This window comes from Trachypithecus francoisi, unplaced genomic scaffold (assembly GCF_009764315.1).
Source record: "Trachypithecus francoisi isolate TF-2019V2 unplaced genomic scaffold, Tfra_2.0 Lachesis_group11, whole genome shotgun sequence".
Taxonomy (NCBI): Eukaryota; Metazoa; Chordata; class Mammalia; order Primates; family Cercopithecidae; genus Trachypithecus; species Trachypithecus francoisi.
Window position 1 is genome coordinate 78,737,226 of NW_022681456.1, and position 13,299 is coordinate 78,750,524.

General features: G+C 43.6%; 1 pseudogene; it reads left to right on the forward strand.

Moving 5' to 3' along the window:
• Positions 1-1,758: 1,758 nt before the first annotated feature.
• LOC117091051 lies at positions 1,759-2,390 on the forward strand (annotated as a pseudogene).
• Positions 2,391-13,299: the final 10,909 nt, after the last annotated feature.

Genomic DNA, 13,299 nt, shown 5'->3' on the forward strand with positions numbered 1-13,299 from the left:
ACCTTGACACATTCAACACAAGGTACATGTCCACATATAGACTTGCAGTAAATGGGCTGGTGGAACAGCCCTAGAGACAGCGTTAGACCAGCATCCTGGAGTCATGGATTCAAGCCCCAGCTCTGACCCTCAGTGACTGTGGATAAACTACATTCTTCTCTGCCTTTGTTTCCTCTTCTGCCACATGATGGAATAAGAGCAGATGTCTCCAAGGATCTTCTTCCTGTGACCCAGATGCAGACATGTTACAGAGAAAGGAGGGGTGGGCATTGTGTTTGGAGGCTGGGTTTATAGTGTCTAGTTCCACTGGCTTAGGGGGCAGATAGACTAAGTTTGGGTCTGGCTCTGTTGTTGTAGGGCTGTGTGACCTCGGACAAGGCACTCCATTTCTCTCACTCCAGTTTCCTCATCAGTAGAGTGGGATTATTTAAACTTTGTATCAGGTGGTGATTTGTGTAACAGTGCCGTGTCCTGTACATGACATATATTATTAGTGGGCTTAGCTCACTCATTAATTCACTAATTGATCTTGGGTAAACTAAATGAGTTCTTCTCGACTTCATCGTCCTCCTGTGCAGACTGAGGTGTTTGGACCAGCAGAAGATGTTCAAGACTTCCTTTACCGCTCCCAGGCAGCTCAGGGAGAGGGGATGCCTTGTTGAACAGGGCTGTGCAGAGATTTACCACACGGGGGCGATATGACCTCATTTGAACCGGCTCCAGAACGGCAGATTTTTGGGAAAAACAAACAAAACTTCAAGTTTTGGTCCATTTTCAGACTCTACTCCTTATTTTTATTTTTGACTTACCTTAACCAGAAATTTCAGAAATTTTGCACATCTTAAAGCTGGAAACAATGTAAGTACTTAGCACTCTGTGTTCTGCTTGTAGCCTTTCTACCTCGCATGCATTTAAAAAATGTGCACTGACGGCCAGGCGCGGTGGCTCACGCCTGTAATCCCAGCACTTCGGGAGGCCCAGGCGGGCGGATCACGACGTCAGGAGTCTGAGACCATCCTGGCCAACATGGTGAAACCCTGTCTCTACTAAAATAACAAAAATTAGCTGGGCGTGGTGGTGCGCACCTGTAGTCCCAGCTACTCAGGAGGCTGAGGCAGAAGAATTGCTTGAACCCGGGAGGCGGAGGCTGCAGTGAATGGAGATCACGCCATTGCACTGCAGCCTGGAGACAGAGTGAGATTCCGTCTCAATAAATAAATAAATAAATAAATAAATAAATAAAAAATGCACTGACAACTGGGAAACATTCACTAGTAACCAAATTACTTTTTTTTTTTTTTTTTGAGGCAGGGTTTGGTTCTGTCTCATGGGCTGGAGTGCAGTGGTGCGATCCCAGCTCATTGCAACTTTCACCTCCTGGGTTCAAGTGATTCTCTCACCTCAGCCTCCCAAGTAGCTGGGACCACAGGCGGCGCCACTCCACCCGGATAATTTTTGTATTTTTTTTGTAGAGACGGCAGCGGGTGGGGGATGGGGTTCCCTATGTTGCTCAGGCTGGTTTTGAACTCCTGGGCTCAAGCCGTCCTCCCACCTAGGCCTCTCAAAGTGCTGGGATTACAGGCGTGAGCCACCGCACCCGAACTACAAAACTACTATTGATAAAACATTTCTAAAGGCGTAAAGTAGGCATAATTGGTTAAAAATAAATTACGCGTTAAAAATGTCAAAATAAGGGAAGGCTAGATCCAGTTTACCGGAATTGCGCTGGTGATGGACGGTTCCTAGTATACCACAATCATGTCTATTATGTCCCATAGCTGAGGGGCTGTCATGGCCATGAAGAAGAAGAGTTGCGTGGCTATAGCTGCAGACAGGCGCTTCGGAATCCAGGCCCAAATGGTTACCACGGACTTCCAGAAGATCTTTCCCATGGATGACCGGCTCTATATCCATCTGGCCCGGCTCGTCACTGATATCCAGACAGTTGTCCAGTGCCTCAAGTTCCGGCTGAACCTGTGTGAGTTGAAGGAAGGTCAGCTGTCAAATCTTACACCCTTATGAGCATGGTGGCCAAGGCCTCTTGTCTGAGAAACGGTTTGGCCCCTACTATACTGAGCCAGTCATTGCTGGGTTGGACCTGAAGACCTTTAAGCCCTTTATTTGCTCTCTAGACCTCACTGGCTGCCCCATGGTGACTGATGACTTTATGGTCAGTGGCACCTGTGCAGAACAAATGTATGAAATGTGCGAGTCCCTCTAGGAGTCCAACATGGATCCAGAACACCTGTTTGAAATCATATTCCAAGCCATGAGGAATGCTGTGGACCAGAATGCAGTGTCAGGCATGGGAGTCATTGTCCACATCACTGAGAAGGACAAAATCACCACCAGAACACTGAAGGCCCTAATGGACTAATCCTGCTCCCAGAGCCTGCTTAAAAAAAAAAAAAAAAAAAAAAAAAATATATATATATATCCTTTCTTAAAAATATCAAAATACAATAAAACATTCCATCATTTTGTTTGAATGTTTTATACACTATTTTCCTATTGTATGATTAGTGGATCTCAAATATAAAAATACAAAACCAAAACAACATAACGAACACCCAAATCCATTCCACTTAGAGCTTATCGTTGTTAATACTTTGGTATATATGTGTCTATCATCTATTGACCTGAATGCATATATTTTATATATCTAGATACATATTTTATCCAGATATGTGTGTATCTATCTGTCATGTATTGATCTGAATACACATTTTATTGGAAAATTTTTTTTTTTTTTTTTTTTTGAGACGGAGTCTCGCTTTGTCGCCTGGGCTGGAGTGCAGTGGCTGGATCTCAGCTCACTGCAAGCTCCGCCTCCCGGGTTCACGCCATTCTCCTGTCTCAGCCTCCAGAGTAGCTGGGACTACAGGCGCCCGCCACCTCGCCCGGCTAGTTTTTGTATTTTTAGTAGAGACGGGGTTTCACCATGTTAGCCAGGATGGTCTCGATCTCCTGACCTCATGATCCGCCCGTCTCAGCCTCCCAAAGTGCTGGGATTACAGGCTTGAGCCACCGCGCCCGGCTGAAAATTTAATATTTTTAATCTTTTTTTTATCATTTAGCAATATATTATAAACTTCTATGTCAAAAGACTTTTAAAGAATAACATTTTGTTTTAGAATAGTTTTGGATTTACAGAAAAATTGCTAAGATAGTACATACAATTCCCATATACTCCACACCCAGTTTCCTTTCTTATTGTCTTAAATTAGTAGGTACATTTGTCACAATTAATGAACCAATATTGATACATTATTATTAATTCAAGTCTGTACTTTAGTCAGATTTTCTGTTTTTTTTTTTTTGTTTCAGGACTCCATCCAGGATAACATATTACAACCAATTGTCATGTCTCCCTAATTTCTCAGACTTTCCTTGTTTTTGATGATCTTGACAATTTCAAGGAGTAATTAGGTATTTTTAGGATGCCCTATTATTGAATTTTTTTTTTTTTTTTGAGATGGAGTCTCATTCCATTGCCCAGGCTGGAGGGCAGTGGCGTGATCTCGGCTCACTGCAAACTCCACCTCCCAGGTTCACGCCATTCTCCTGCCTCAGCCTCCAGAATAACTGGGACTACAGGCTCCTGCCACCACACCTGGCTAATTTTTTTGTATTTTTAGTAGAGACAGGGTTTCACTGTGTTAGCCAGGATGGTCTCGATCTCCTGACCTCATGATCCACCTGCCTTGGCCTCCCAAAGTGCTGGGATTACAGGCATGAGCCACGACGCTCGGCCCAGTTATTGAAATTTATCTGGTGTTTTTATCACGATTAGTCTGGGATTATGGATTTTGGGAGGAAGGCCCTAGAGGAAATGTGAAGACATGAAATTTGGGAGGGGCCGGGGTGGAATGATATGGGTTAGCCGTGTCCCCACCCAAATCTCATCTCGAATTGTAGTTCCCATAATCACCACGTGTGGTGGGAGGGACCCAGTGTGAGGTAATTGAATCATGGGGGCGGTTTCCCCCATGCTATTCTCATGATTGTGAGTAAGTTCTCACAAGATCTGGTGGTTTTATAAGGGGCTGTCACTGTCAATGTTGACCGTAGTCACCTGCCTGAGGTGGTGTGTTTGTCAGGTTGGTCTACGGCGAAGTTGTTCCTTTTTGTCTCCTTTCTAGAAAGTCACTATCTGTAGCCACACTTAAGGAGTAGGGGGTTATGTCTTCCGTCCTTGAGGGCAAGCTATCTACATATATGTTTTGGAGTTTTTAACACACGTTTGCAACCTAAAAAAGAAAGAATAACCCAAACAAACAAGAGACTGCCTTGTATTAGAAGTATCTCCAAAGAACACTATGAGGATGTGAATCTGTGACAATGAAGAAAACTCCTTTCTTGGTTAAGTGACACACATAATGTATTACTGTGTTCTCACACTGAAAGTGAAGATATACCTGAGACTGGGTAATTTATAAAGGAAAGAGGTTTAATTCACTTACAATTCAGCATGGCTGGAGAGGTCTCAGGAAACTTACAATCATGGTGGAAGACACCACTTCACAGGGTGGCAGGAGAGAGAATGAGTGCTGAGTAAAGGGGAAACCCCTTATAAAACCACCAGATCTTGTGAGAACTTACTCACAATCATGAGAATAGCATAGGGGAAACCGCCCCCGTGATTCAATTACCTCTCACCGGGTCCCTCCCACCACACGTGGTGATTATGGGAACTACAATTCAAGATGAGATTTGGGTGGGGACACGGCCAAACCATATCATTCCACCCCTGGCCCCTCCCAAATCTCATGTCCTCGCATTCCAAAACACAATCATGCATTTCCAACAGCTCCCCAAAGTCTTAGCTCATTTCAGCATTAACCCAAAAGTCCAAGTCCAAAGTCCTATCTGAGACAAGGCAAGTTCTTTCTGCCTATGAGCCTGTAAAATCAAAAGCAAGTTAGTTACTTCCTAGATAAATGGGGGTACAGGCATTGAGTAAACACACCCATTCCAAATGGGAGAAATTGGCCAAAACAAAGGGGTACAGGACCCATGCAAGTCTGAAATCCAATAAGGCAGTCACTAAACCTTAAATTTCCAAAATGATCTCCTTTGACTTTATGTCTCACATCCAGGTCACACTGATGCAAAAGGTGGGCTCCCATGGCCTTGGGCAGCTCCACCCCCATGGTTTTGCAGGGTACAGCCCCCCTCCCAGCTGCTTTAATGACTGATGTTGAATGTCTGTGGCTTTTCCAGGTGCAAGGGTGGAAAAACTGTCAGTGTGTCTACCATCCTGGTGTCCAGAGCACGGTGGTCTTTTTCTGACAGCTCCACTAGGCAGCGCCCCAGTGGGGAATCTGTGAGTGGGCTCCAATCCCACATTTCTCTTCTGCACTGCTGTAGCAGAGATTATCCATGAGAGCTCTGCCCCTGCAGCAAACTTCTGTCTGGGCATCCAGGCATTTCCATACATCCTCTGAAATCTAGGTGGAGGCTCCCAAACCTCAGTTCTTGACATCTGTACACCTGCAGGCTCAATATCAAGTGGAAGCTGCCAAGGCTTGGGGCTTGCACCCTCTGAAGCCATGGCCTGAGCTATACCTTGGCCCCAGCCATGGCTGGAGCGGCTGGGACACAGGGCACCAAGTCCTGAGGCTGCACATAGCCAGGGGGCCCTGGATCCAGCCCAAGAAACCAATTTTTCCTCCTAGGCCTGGGGCCCTGTGATGGGAGGGGTCGCTGTGAAAATCTCTGACATGACCTGGAGGTATTTTCCCCATTGTCTTGGTGATTAGCATTTGACTCCTCATTACTTATGCAAATCTCTACAGCTGGCTTGAACTTCTACCCAGAAAATGAGGTTTTCTTTTCTACTGCATTGTCAGGTTGTACATTTTCCAAACTTTTATGCCCTGTCACCTCTTGAATCCTTTGCTGCTTTAGAGATTGTTTTCTGTCAGGTACCCTAAATCTTCTCTCTCAAGTTCAAAGTTCCACAGATCTCTAGGGCAGAGGCAAAATGCCACCAGTGTTTTTGCAAAGCAAGAGCGCCCTTTACTCTGGGTTTCCAACAAGTTCCTTATCTCCATCTGTATTAGTCCATTCTCATGCTGCTATAAAGGACTGAGACTGGGTAATTTATAAAGGAAAGAGTTTAATTGACTCACAGTTCCACGTGGCTGGGGAGGCCTCAGGAAACCTAATCATGGTGGAAGGGGAAGCAAACATGTCCTTCTTCACATGATAGCAGGAAGGGGAAGTGATGAGCAAAAGGGGGAGAAGCCACTTATAAAACCATCACATCTTGTGAGAACTCACTCACTATCATGAGAACAGCAGCATGGGGGTAACTGACCCTGTAATTCAATTACTTCCCACCAGATCCCTCCCACAACAAGTGGGGATTATGGGAACTACGATTCAAAATGAGATTTGGGTGGGGCCACCACCAACTGTGGCAGGCCAGGTCTCACTAACACAGGCCTCCATAACAACTGTTTCAGTACTGACTGAGTGGTTTAAGTTAAATATTAAAAGCCAGTGCCCTTATACAAACGCTGAGATGTAACAATAGCCCATCAAGAGTTTTGCATAGGCCTTCCTTGGACCTTAATGCATGATGAAATAATGAAGGAATTCTTAATAGGACCCATTTATGATTAAACAAATTTTATTGTGGGTCTGAAGAAACTCCTCAGGCCTCCACAAACAAGTTTATTAGGGGTCTGAAGGAACTCCCCAAACCTCCATGATTTAGTGGGAGACAAGATAAGGGTAATCACCCCAACACCTGGACCCATTTAGATTAAGTAAATTTACTGAGGGTCGAGAGGAAGGTCTTTAGGACTCAGATCTTAGTTATAGATTAAAAGAAGTTAATCACTTATGTGTTTAGATAAATACACACTTACATGTAGACATATAGCTTAGAAGGCATGTAACCTCTGGCAAACTTTGTAATTTTGAGTTGGTCTGTCGATACTTTCCAGGCATTCTCCCTGTAGCTGGTTGCAGAAATAACAACTCTCTTCCTCCCCAGTTCCTCTGCATTTCATTATTGGGCCCTGAGAAATAGCAGCTTGACCCTCAGTTTGGTTCAGGAACAAAACCATATCACCATCTGAGACCACCTCAGCCTGGACTTAATTATTCATATCACTATCGGCATTTTGGTCAAAGCCATTAGGCAAGTCTCTAGGAAGTTCCAAACTTTCCCACATTTTCCTGTCTTCTTCTGAGCCTTCCAAACTGTTCCAACCTCTACCTGTTACCCAGTTCCAAAATTGCTTCCACATTTTTGGGTATCTTTACAGCAGTGCTCCACTCTGTGTGGTACCAATTTACTGTATTAGTCTGTTCTCACACTGCTAATAAAGACATATCCAAGACTGAGTATTTTATAAAGGAAAGAGGTTTGACTCACAGTTCAGCATGGCTGGGGAGGCCTCAGGAAACTTACAATCATGGCAGAAGGGGAAGCAGACACATCCTTCTTCACATGGTGGCAGGAGAGAGAAGAATGAGAACTGAGTGAATTGGGAAGCCCTTTATAAGACCATCAGATCTCGTGAGAACTTACTATCATGACAATAGCACGGGGGAAACCACCTCCATGATTCAATTACTTCCCACTGGGTCCCTACCACCACACGTGGAGATTATGGAACCACAATTGAAGTTGAGATTTGGGTGGGGACACAGCCAGACCATATCACATACTAAGGACCTACAATTTTTTATTCATTGAACCATTAGTGCTTGAGAAATCCTTTCTTTTGTGTCACCTCTGTCATCCCCTGCTGCAGTAGATGTCATTTGCCCCAACTCAGGTCTAAGAGAATGTTTCCTATTTCTAAAGGACAGAGAAAGTTGAAGTCTTTTGCAGCAGCTAGGGAGTGGGCTGAACCCCTCGGCTGGATTGGGAAATTCTCCCACAAGTCAGGCCTGTTTCTCATTCAGCAGTTTTTTTCTTTGAAGATTAGCACTGTTTTACAAAAGGATTTTTGAAAAGTACTTTCCAGAATTAGCCAGATGTGGTGGTGTGTGCTGTAGTCCCAGCTACTTGGGAGGCTAAAGTGGGAGGATCACTTAAGCCCAGGAGTTTCAGGTTGCAGTGAGCTGTGTTTGTGTTACTGCACTCCAACCTGGGTGTCAGAGAGTCTCATAAAAAATTATATGTATGTATATAAAAGAAGAAGGCAGCTAAGCTAGGGAATAATTCTACACATGGGCCACAATGGCAGAAGGCAGCCCTTTGGGCAATGGGCTGGGCAGTTTAGCAGATAGAGATTGGCCAAGGCATTGAAACACTTGATTTCTGAGCCCAGCTTCATTCAGGCCTTGCTGACAGACCCTAAATAAATTCCAGCCCCCTCCTCATGTGGTCTCTCCACTGTCCTTGGGATAGAGTCTCCAGACCCAGGAGCTCAGGCATGGTGATGAGTCAGGAGAAAGTCACTTCCTTTTCCCTGTTCCCTAGGCAAAACTTTATTCCCCCTTCTTCATCTTGTCCTGCCTACTTTCCCTCCCCACTTTCTGCTCTGGGAACCAGGCTCTTGGGGAGATTGAGCTGCTGCGAGGCCTGCCCAGGAGGGTCCCATCTGAAGGTAAAGCCCCACTGGGCCTTTATCTGTGGTCTTCGATCCTGTCTTCTCTCTCACTCTTGCTCTCACTCCCACTCACTCTCCGCCTCATGGTGGATCCATTTTTCTTCTGGTCTCCTGTCAGCTTTATTCTGTCTGCGCACCCACTTTTCTGCCCACATTCTCAACCACTTTCTCAAAGGCAGCTGTCCCGCCGGTCCCAGCTCTTTGCTCCTAGAGCCCAGAACTCGGGTGAGTGGAACCACCCTGGTGTCCATTAAGTCCCCAGCCTTGAGGAAGGTCCTGCCATTTTCCCTCAGCTCCCCCGGCTAATCTTCTTCCTGTTCAGAGGGGTTTTCTGGGTGGGAAGGAGAGCTGGGCTTTTCCTGCGGCCTCTCCCACAGCTTTCCTGCTGTGGCCTTTGTCTTTGCCTGGATGCCTCCTGGGGCAGCACAAGCCCTCCTCTGGCCCCGTCCTCCAGTCTGGCCTTGGGAACATGGAGGTGGCAATGGCACAGCATGACTGAGCTTGTTTTGTTTTTCTTAATTTTTGCAAACTCTACATCTGACAAAGGTCTAATATCCAGCAACTTAAATGTATAAGAATAAAAACCAAACAATCCTACTAAAAAGTGGGCAAACGACATGAATAGACACTTTTCAAAAGAAGACGTACATCAGTCAACAAACTTATGAAAAAAAGCTCAACATCACTGATCATTAGAGAGATACAAATCAAAACCACAATGAGATACTATCTCACATCAGTCAGAATGGCTATTACTAAAAAGCAAAAAACAAAAACAAAACAGATGCTAATGAGGTTGTGGAGAAAAAGGAACACTTATATACTGCTGGTGGGAGTGTAAATTAGTTCAACCATTGTGGAAGACAGTGTGGCAATTCCTCAAAGACCTAAAAACAGAAATACCATTTGACTCACAATCCCATTACTGGGTATACGCACAAAGGAATAGAAATCATTCTATTTTAAAGACACATACACGCATGTGTTCATTGCAGCACTACTCACAATCGCAAAGACATGGAATCAACCTAAATGCTCATCAGTGGTAGACTCGATAAAGAAAATGTGATCCACATACACTGTATTAGTCAGGATTCTCTAGAGGGACAGAACTAATAGAATATATATGAGTTTATTAGTATTAACTCACATGATCATGATCACAAGGTCCCACAATAGGCCATCAGCAAGCTGAGGAGCAAGGAGAGCCAGTCTGAATCCCAAAACGGAAGAACCTGGAGTCTGATGTTCAAGGGCAGGAAGCATCCAGCACAGGAGAAAGATGTAGACTGAGAGGCTAGGCCAGTCTTGTCTTTTCACATTCTTCTGTCTGCTTTATATTCTAGCTGCACTGGCAGCTGATTAGATGGTGTCCACCCAGATTAAGGGCAGGTCTGCCTTTCCCAGGCCACTAACTCAAATGTTAATCTCCTATGGCAACACCCTCACAGACACACCCAGGATCAATACTTTGTATCCTTTAATCCAATCAAGTTGACATTCAGTATTAACCATCATATACACCATTGGATACTATACAGCCACGAAAAGAACAAGGTCATGTCCTTTGCCGGAACAAGGATGGAGCTGGAGGCCATTATCCTCAGCAAACTAATACAAGAACAGAAAACCAAATACCACAGGTTCTCACTTATAAGTGGGAGCTAAATGATGAGAACACATGGACACAGAGAGGGGAGCTACACACACTGGGGCCTTTCAGAGGGAGGAGGTTGGGAGGAGGGAGAGGATCAGGAAAAATAACGAATGGGTGCTAGGCTTAATACCTGGGTGACAAAATAGTCTGTACAACAAACCCTTATGACACAAGTTTACCTATGTAACAAACCTGCACGTGTACCCCTAAACGTAAAAGTTAAAAAAAAAGAAAATCAGGAAAATCATAGTTTTCAGGTCACTCTCTTAATAAATGCCTCATTTTTATAATTAAAAAAACATTGATTTTTAGTTTACAAAGGTTACAGTGTTAATTGCTGAGAATTTTGCATCCAGAAGAAAATGAAATCTTAATACTTTGGTGTTAATAATGTCCTTGGCAAATTATTGCAGTCTGTATATATATACATATATACATAATAATATATGTATAATATTTATATACATATATATATATAATACATATATATATATAATATATATGTATTAGATATGTATATGTATATATTATATATAAAATAATATAATATATAATATAATATGATACATATGTAATATAATATAATATTAATACATATATAATAATTATATATAATAATATGTATATATGCATATATACATATTATACATATATAATAATACACATATACACATATTATTATGTATATATGTATATATATACAGACTGCAATAATTTATATATAATAATATATAACATGTATATACTAAAAATGGGATTATATTGTCTAAACTGTATATATAATAAATATATATATACTAAAAATGGGATTATATTGTCTAAACTAATTCATAACAGTTATTTTCTACTTTATTAAACTATATTGTAACATTGTTCTACATCAGTAGACTTCTAAAGCATGATTTTAATATTCATACAGCATCTTACTATGTGGATGTACAAATTTTTTTTATTTTGAAACAGAGATTTTTTGTTCTTGTTGCTCAGGCTGGAGTGCAATGGTGCGATCTCGGCTCATTGCAACCTCTGCCTCCTGGGTTCAAGTGATTCTCCTGCCTCAGCCTTCCTGAGTAGCTGGGATTCCAGGCATGTGCCACCACGCTCGGCTAATTTTGTATTTTTAGTACAGATGGGGTTTCTCCATGTTGGTCAGGCTGGCCTCGAACTACCGACCTCGGGTGATCCACCCGCCTTGGTCCCCCAAAGTGCTGGGATTACAGGCGTGAGCCACTGCGCCTGGCCAGATGTACAAAATTTTAAACAATATTCCATCACTGGAATTTAACATTTTTTTCTTGTAAATATTACTGAGATGGAAATTGTTGCACTTATATCTTTATATATTACTTAATGCTTTTCTTAGCACAAACTTCTAGAAAGCGAATTGCTGGGTCAAAATGTACGCATGCATAGTTTTAGAGCATTTGAAACATTTTGCCAAATTTCTCTCCACAGAAATTTTTATTGCTTTACAGTCCAATCGAATGTCTTTCCCCTCTTTTTCCACAATTTTCAGGGTAGGGAAATGAACTAAGAGTCAGGAATGAGTTGGGAGATGGCGCAGGGAAGAGAAGAATGGGGAAGGTATAGATACTTAATATTCTTATGATGCAGAAAGGATCCAATGAAGACACAAATTCACTTTTCCTCAGTTTTTGGAAAAGAGGAAAGCCTGGTGTGAGCTATGAGGGGGATAACTCAGAAAGGATCAGATGGACCCTAAGGGCCATGGAAGAGGAGGAAAGAAGCAGGTGAACAATTCCGGGTTAGAGAAAACCTCACTCTGGTAGCTCAAGTTGTTGAGAGGAATCTTGGAAAACCAGGCTTAGGCAATGATCAGGAACCAAAAGAACCTGAGAGGTCAGAACCACAGGCCAGGTCATAGCGCAGGGGTGGTTGGCTAGGACGCTGCAGGCACTGCTGGCACTGTTGCTGGTGACTCCTCTGGCACGTGCAGGTGCTGAGGCTGCTGCTGGTGGGCCCTGGATGCCACTGCGGTCATCACCAAAATGAATTGTAAACTTTCCTCTACTTCTTTGAATCACTTGCACCTGATTCAGAGTCTTAGGCAGTTGCATCTGCTAGGACTAGCTAAGATCACAGGCCTGTGTCTTGTCTGTCAGAGTTTAGGGAATCCACAAATTTGGGCCTAATGGCTTCTGTAGAAGTGGATAGAACTTTGTCCCCCACAAGCTCTATCCACTTAGAGCTTGTGGGGAAGACCCTGTTGTTAAGTTCATGGATGGCCTCCTTTCCTGCCATTATGACCCTTCTATTTGCAGGCCTATTAAGAATGAATTGGGGCCAAGCTCAGTGGTCCACACCTGTAATCCCAGCACTTTGGAAGGCCAAGGTGGGAGGATCACTTGAGGCTAGGAGTGCAAGACCAGCCTGAGTAACATAGCAAGACCTCATCTTTACAAAAATAAAAATACAAAATTAGTTGGATGTCATGGCATGTGCCTGTGGTCCTAGCTATTTGGGTGGCTGAGGTGGGAGGATCACTTGAGCCTAAGAGTTCGAAACTGCAGTTAGCCTTGATTTTACCACTGCCCTCCAGTCTGGGCGACAGAGAAAGCTCCTGCTCCCACATCCCCATCTCCCCAGAAAAAGATTGGTTTGCTGGACAATGAGGTAGATGCAACCTCCTTTTGTTTTCAGGATGTACTTGGGCCTCATCTGAATTTACCAGTTTCACTTGTCTATTAAGTGCTGTTGGGGATACCTAACTTTTGGGTGAGTGGGTCAAATTACACCCAATTCATGGTGTGCAATACTGTTCCACAGTTACCTGGTGTCCAGTGGTCAGCTGTTCAGTGTATACCGTTGTCTATAAGCAGCCGAATAACAGTTTTACAAAAGGATCTTGATTGTTTGCCCCAAAGGGCAAGGTTTGGCTCCCAAATCTGTGATTAACCTCTTGGATTTACCACAGGCTCCAGTGCCACTGACACTGAGCCTCTTACGGTCTGCTGGGCAGTTGGGAGGCCCAGTGGCAGAACTGCAGCATGGGCCACTGGGAGAGCCTTTGCTTCCTCTAGCTTTTGAGACATCCGATAAGTGGGT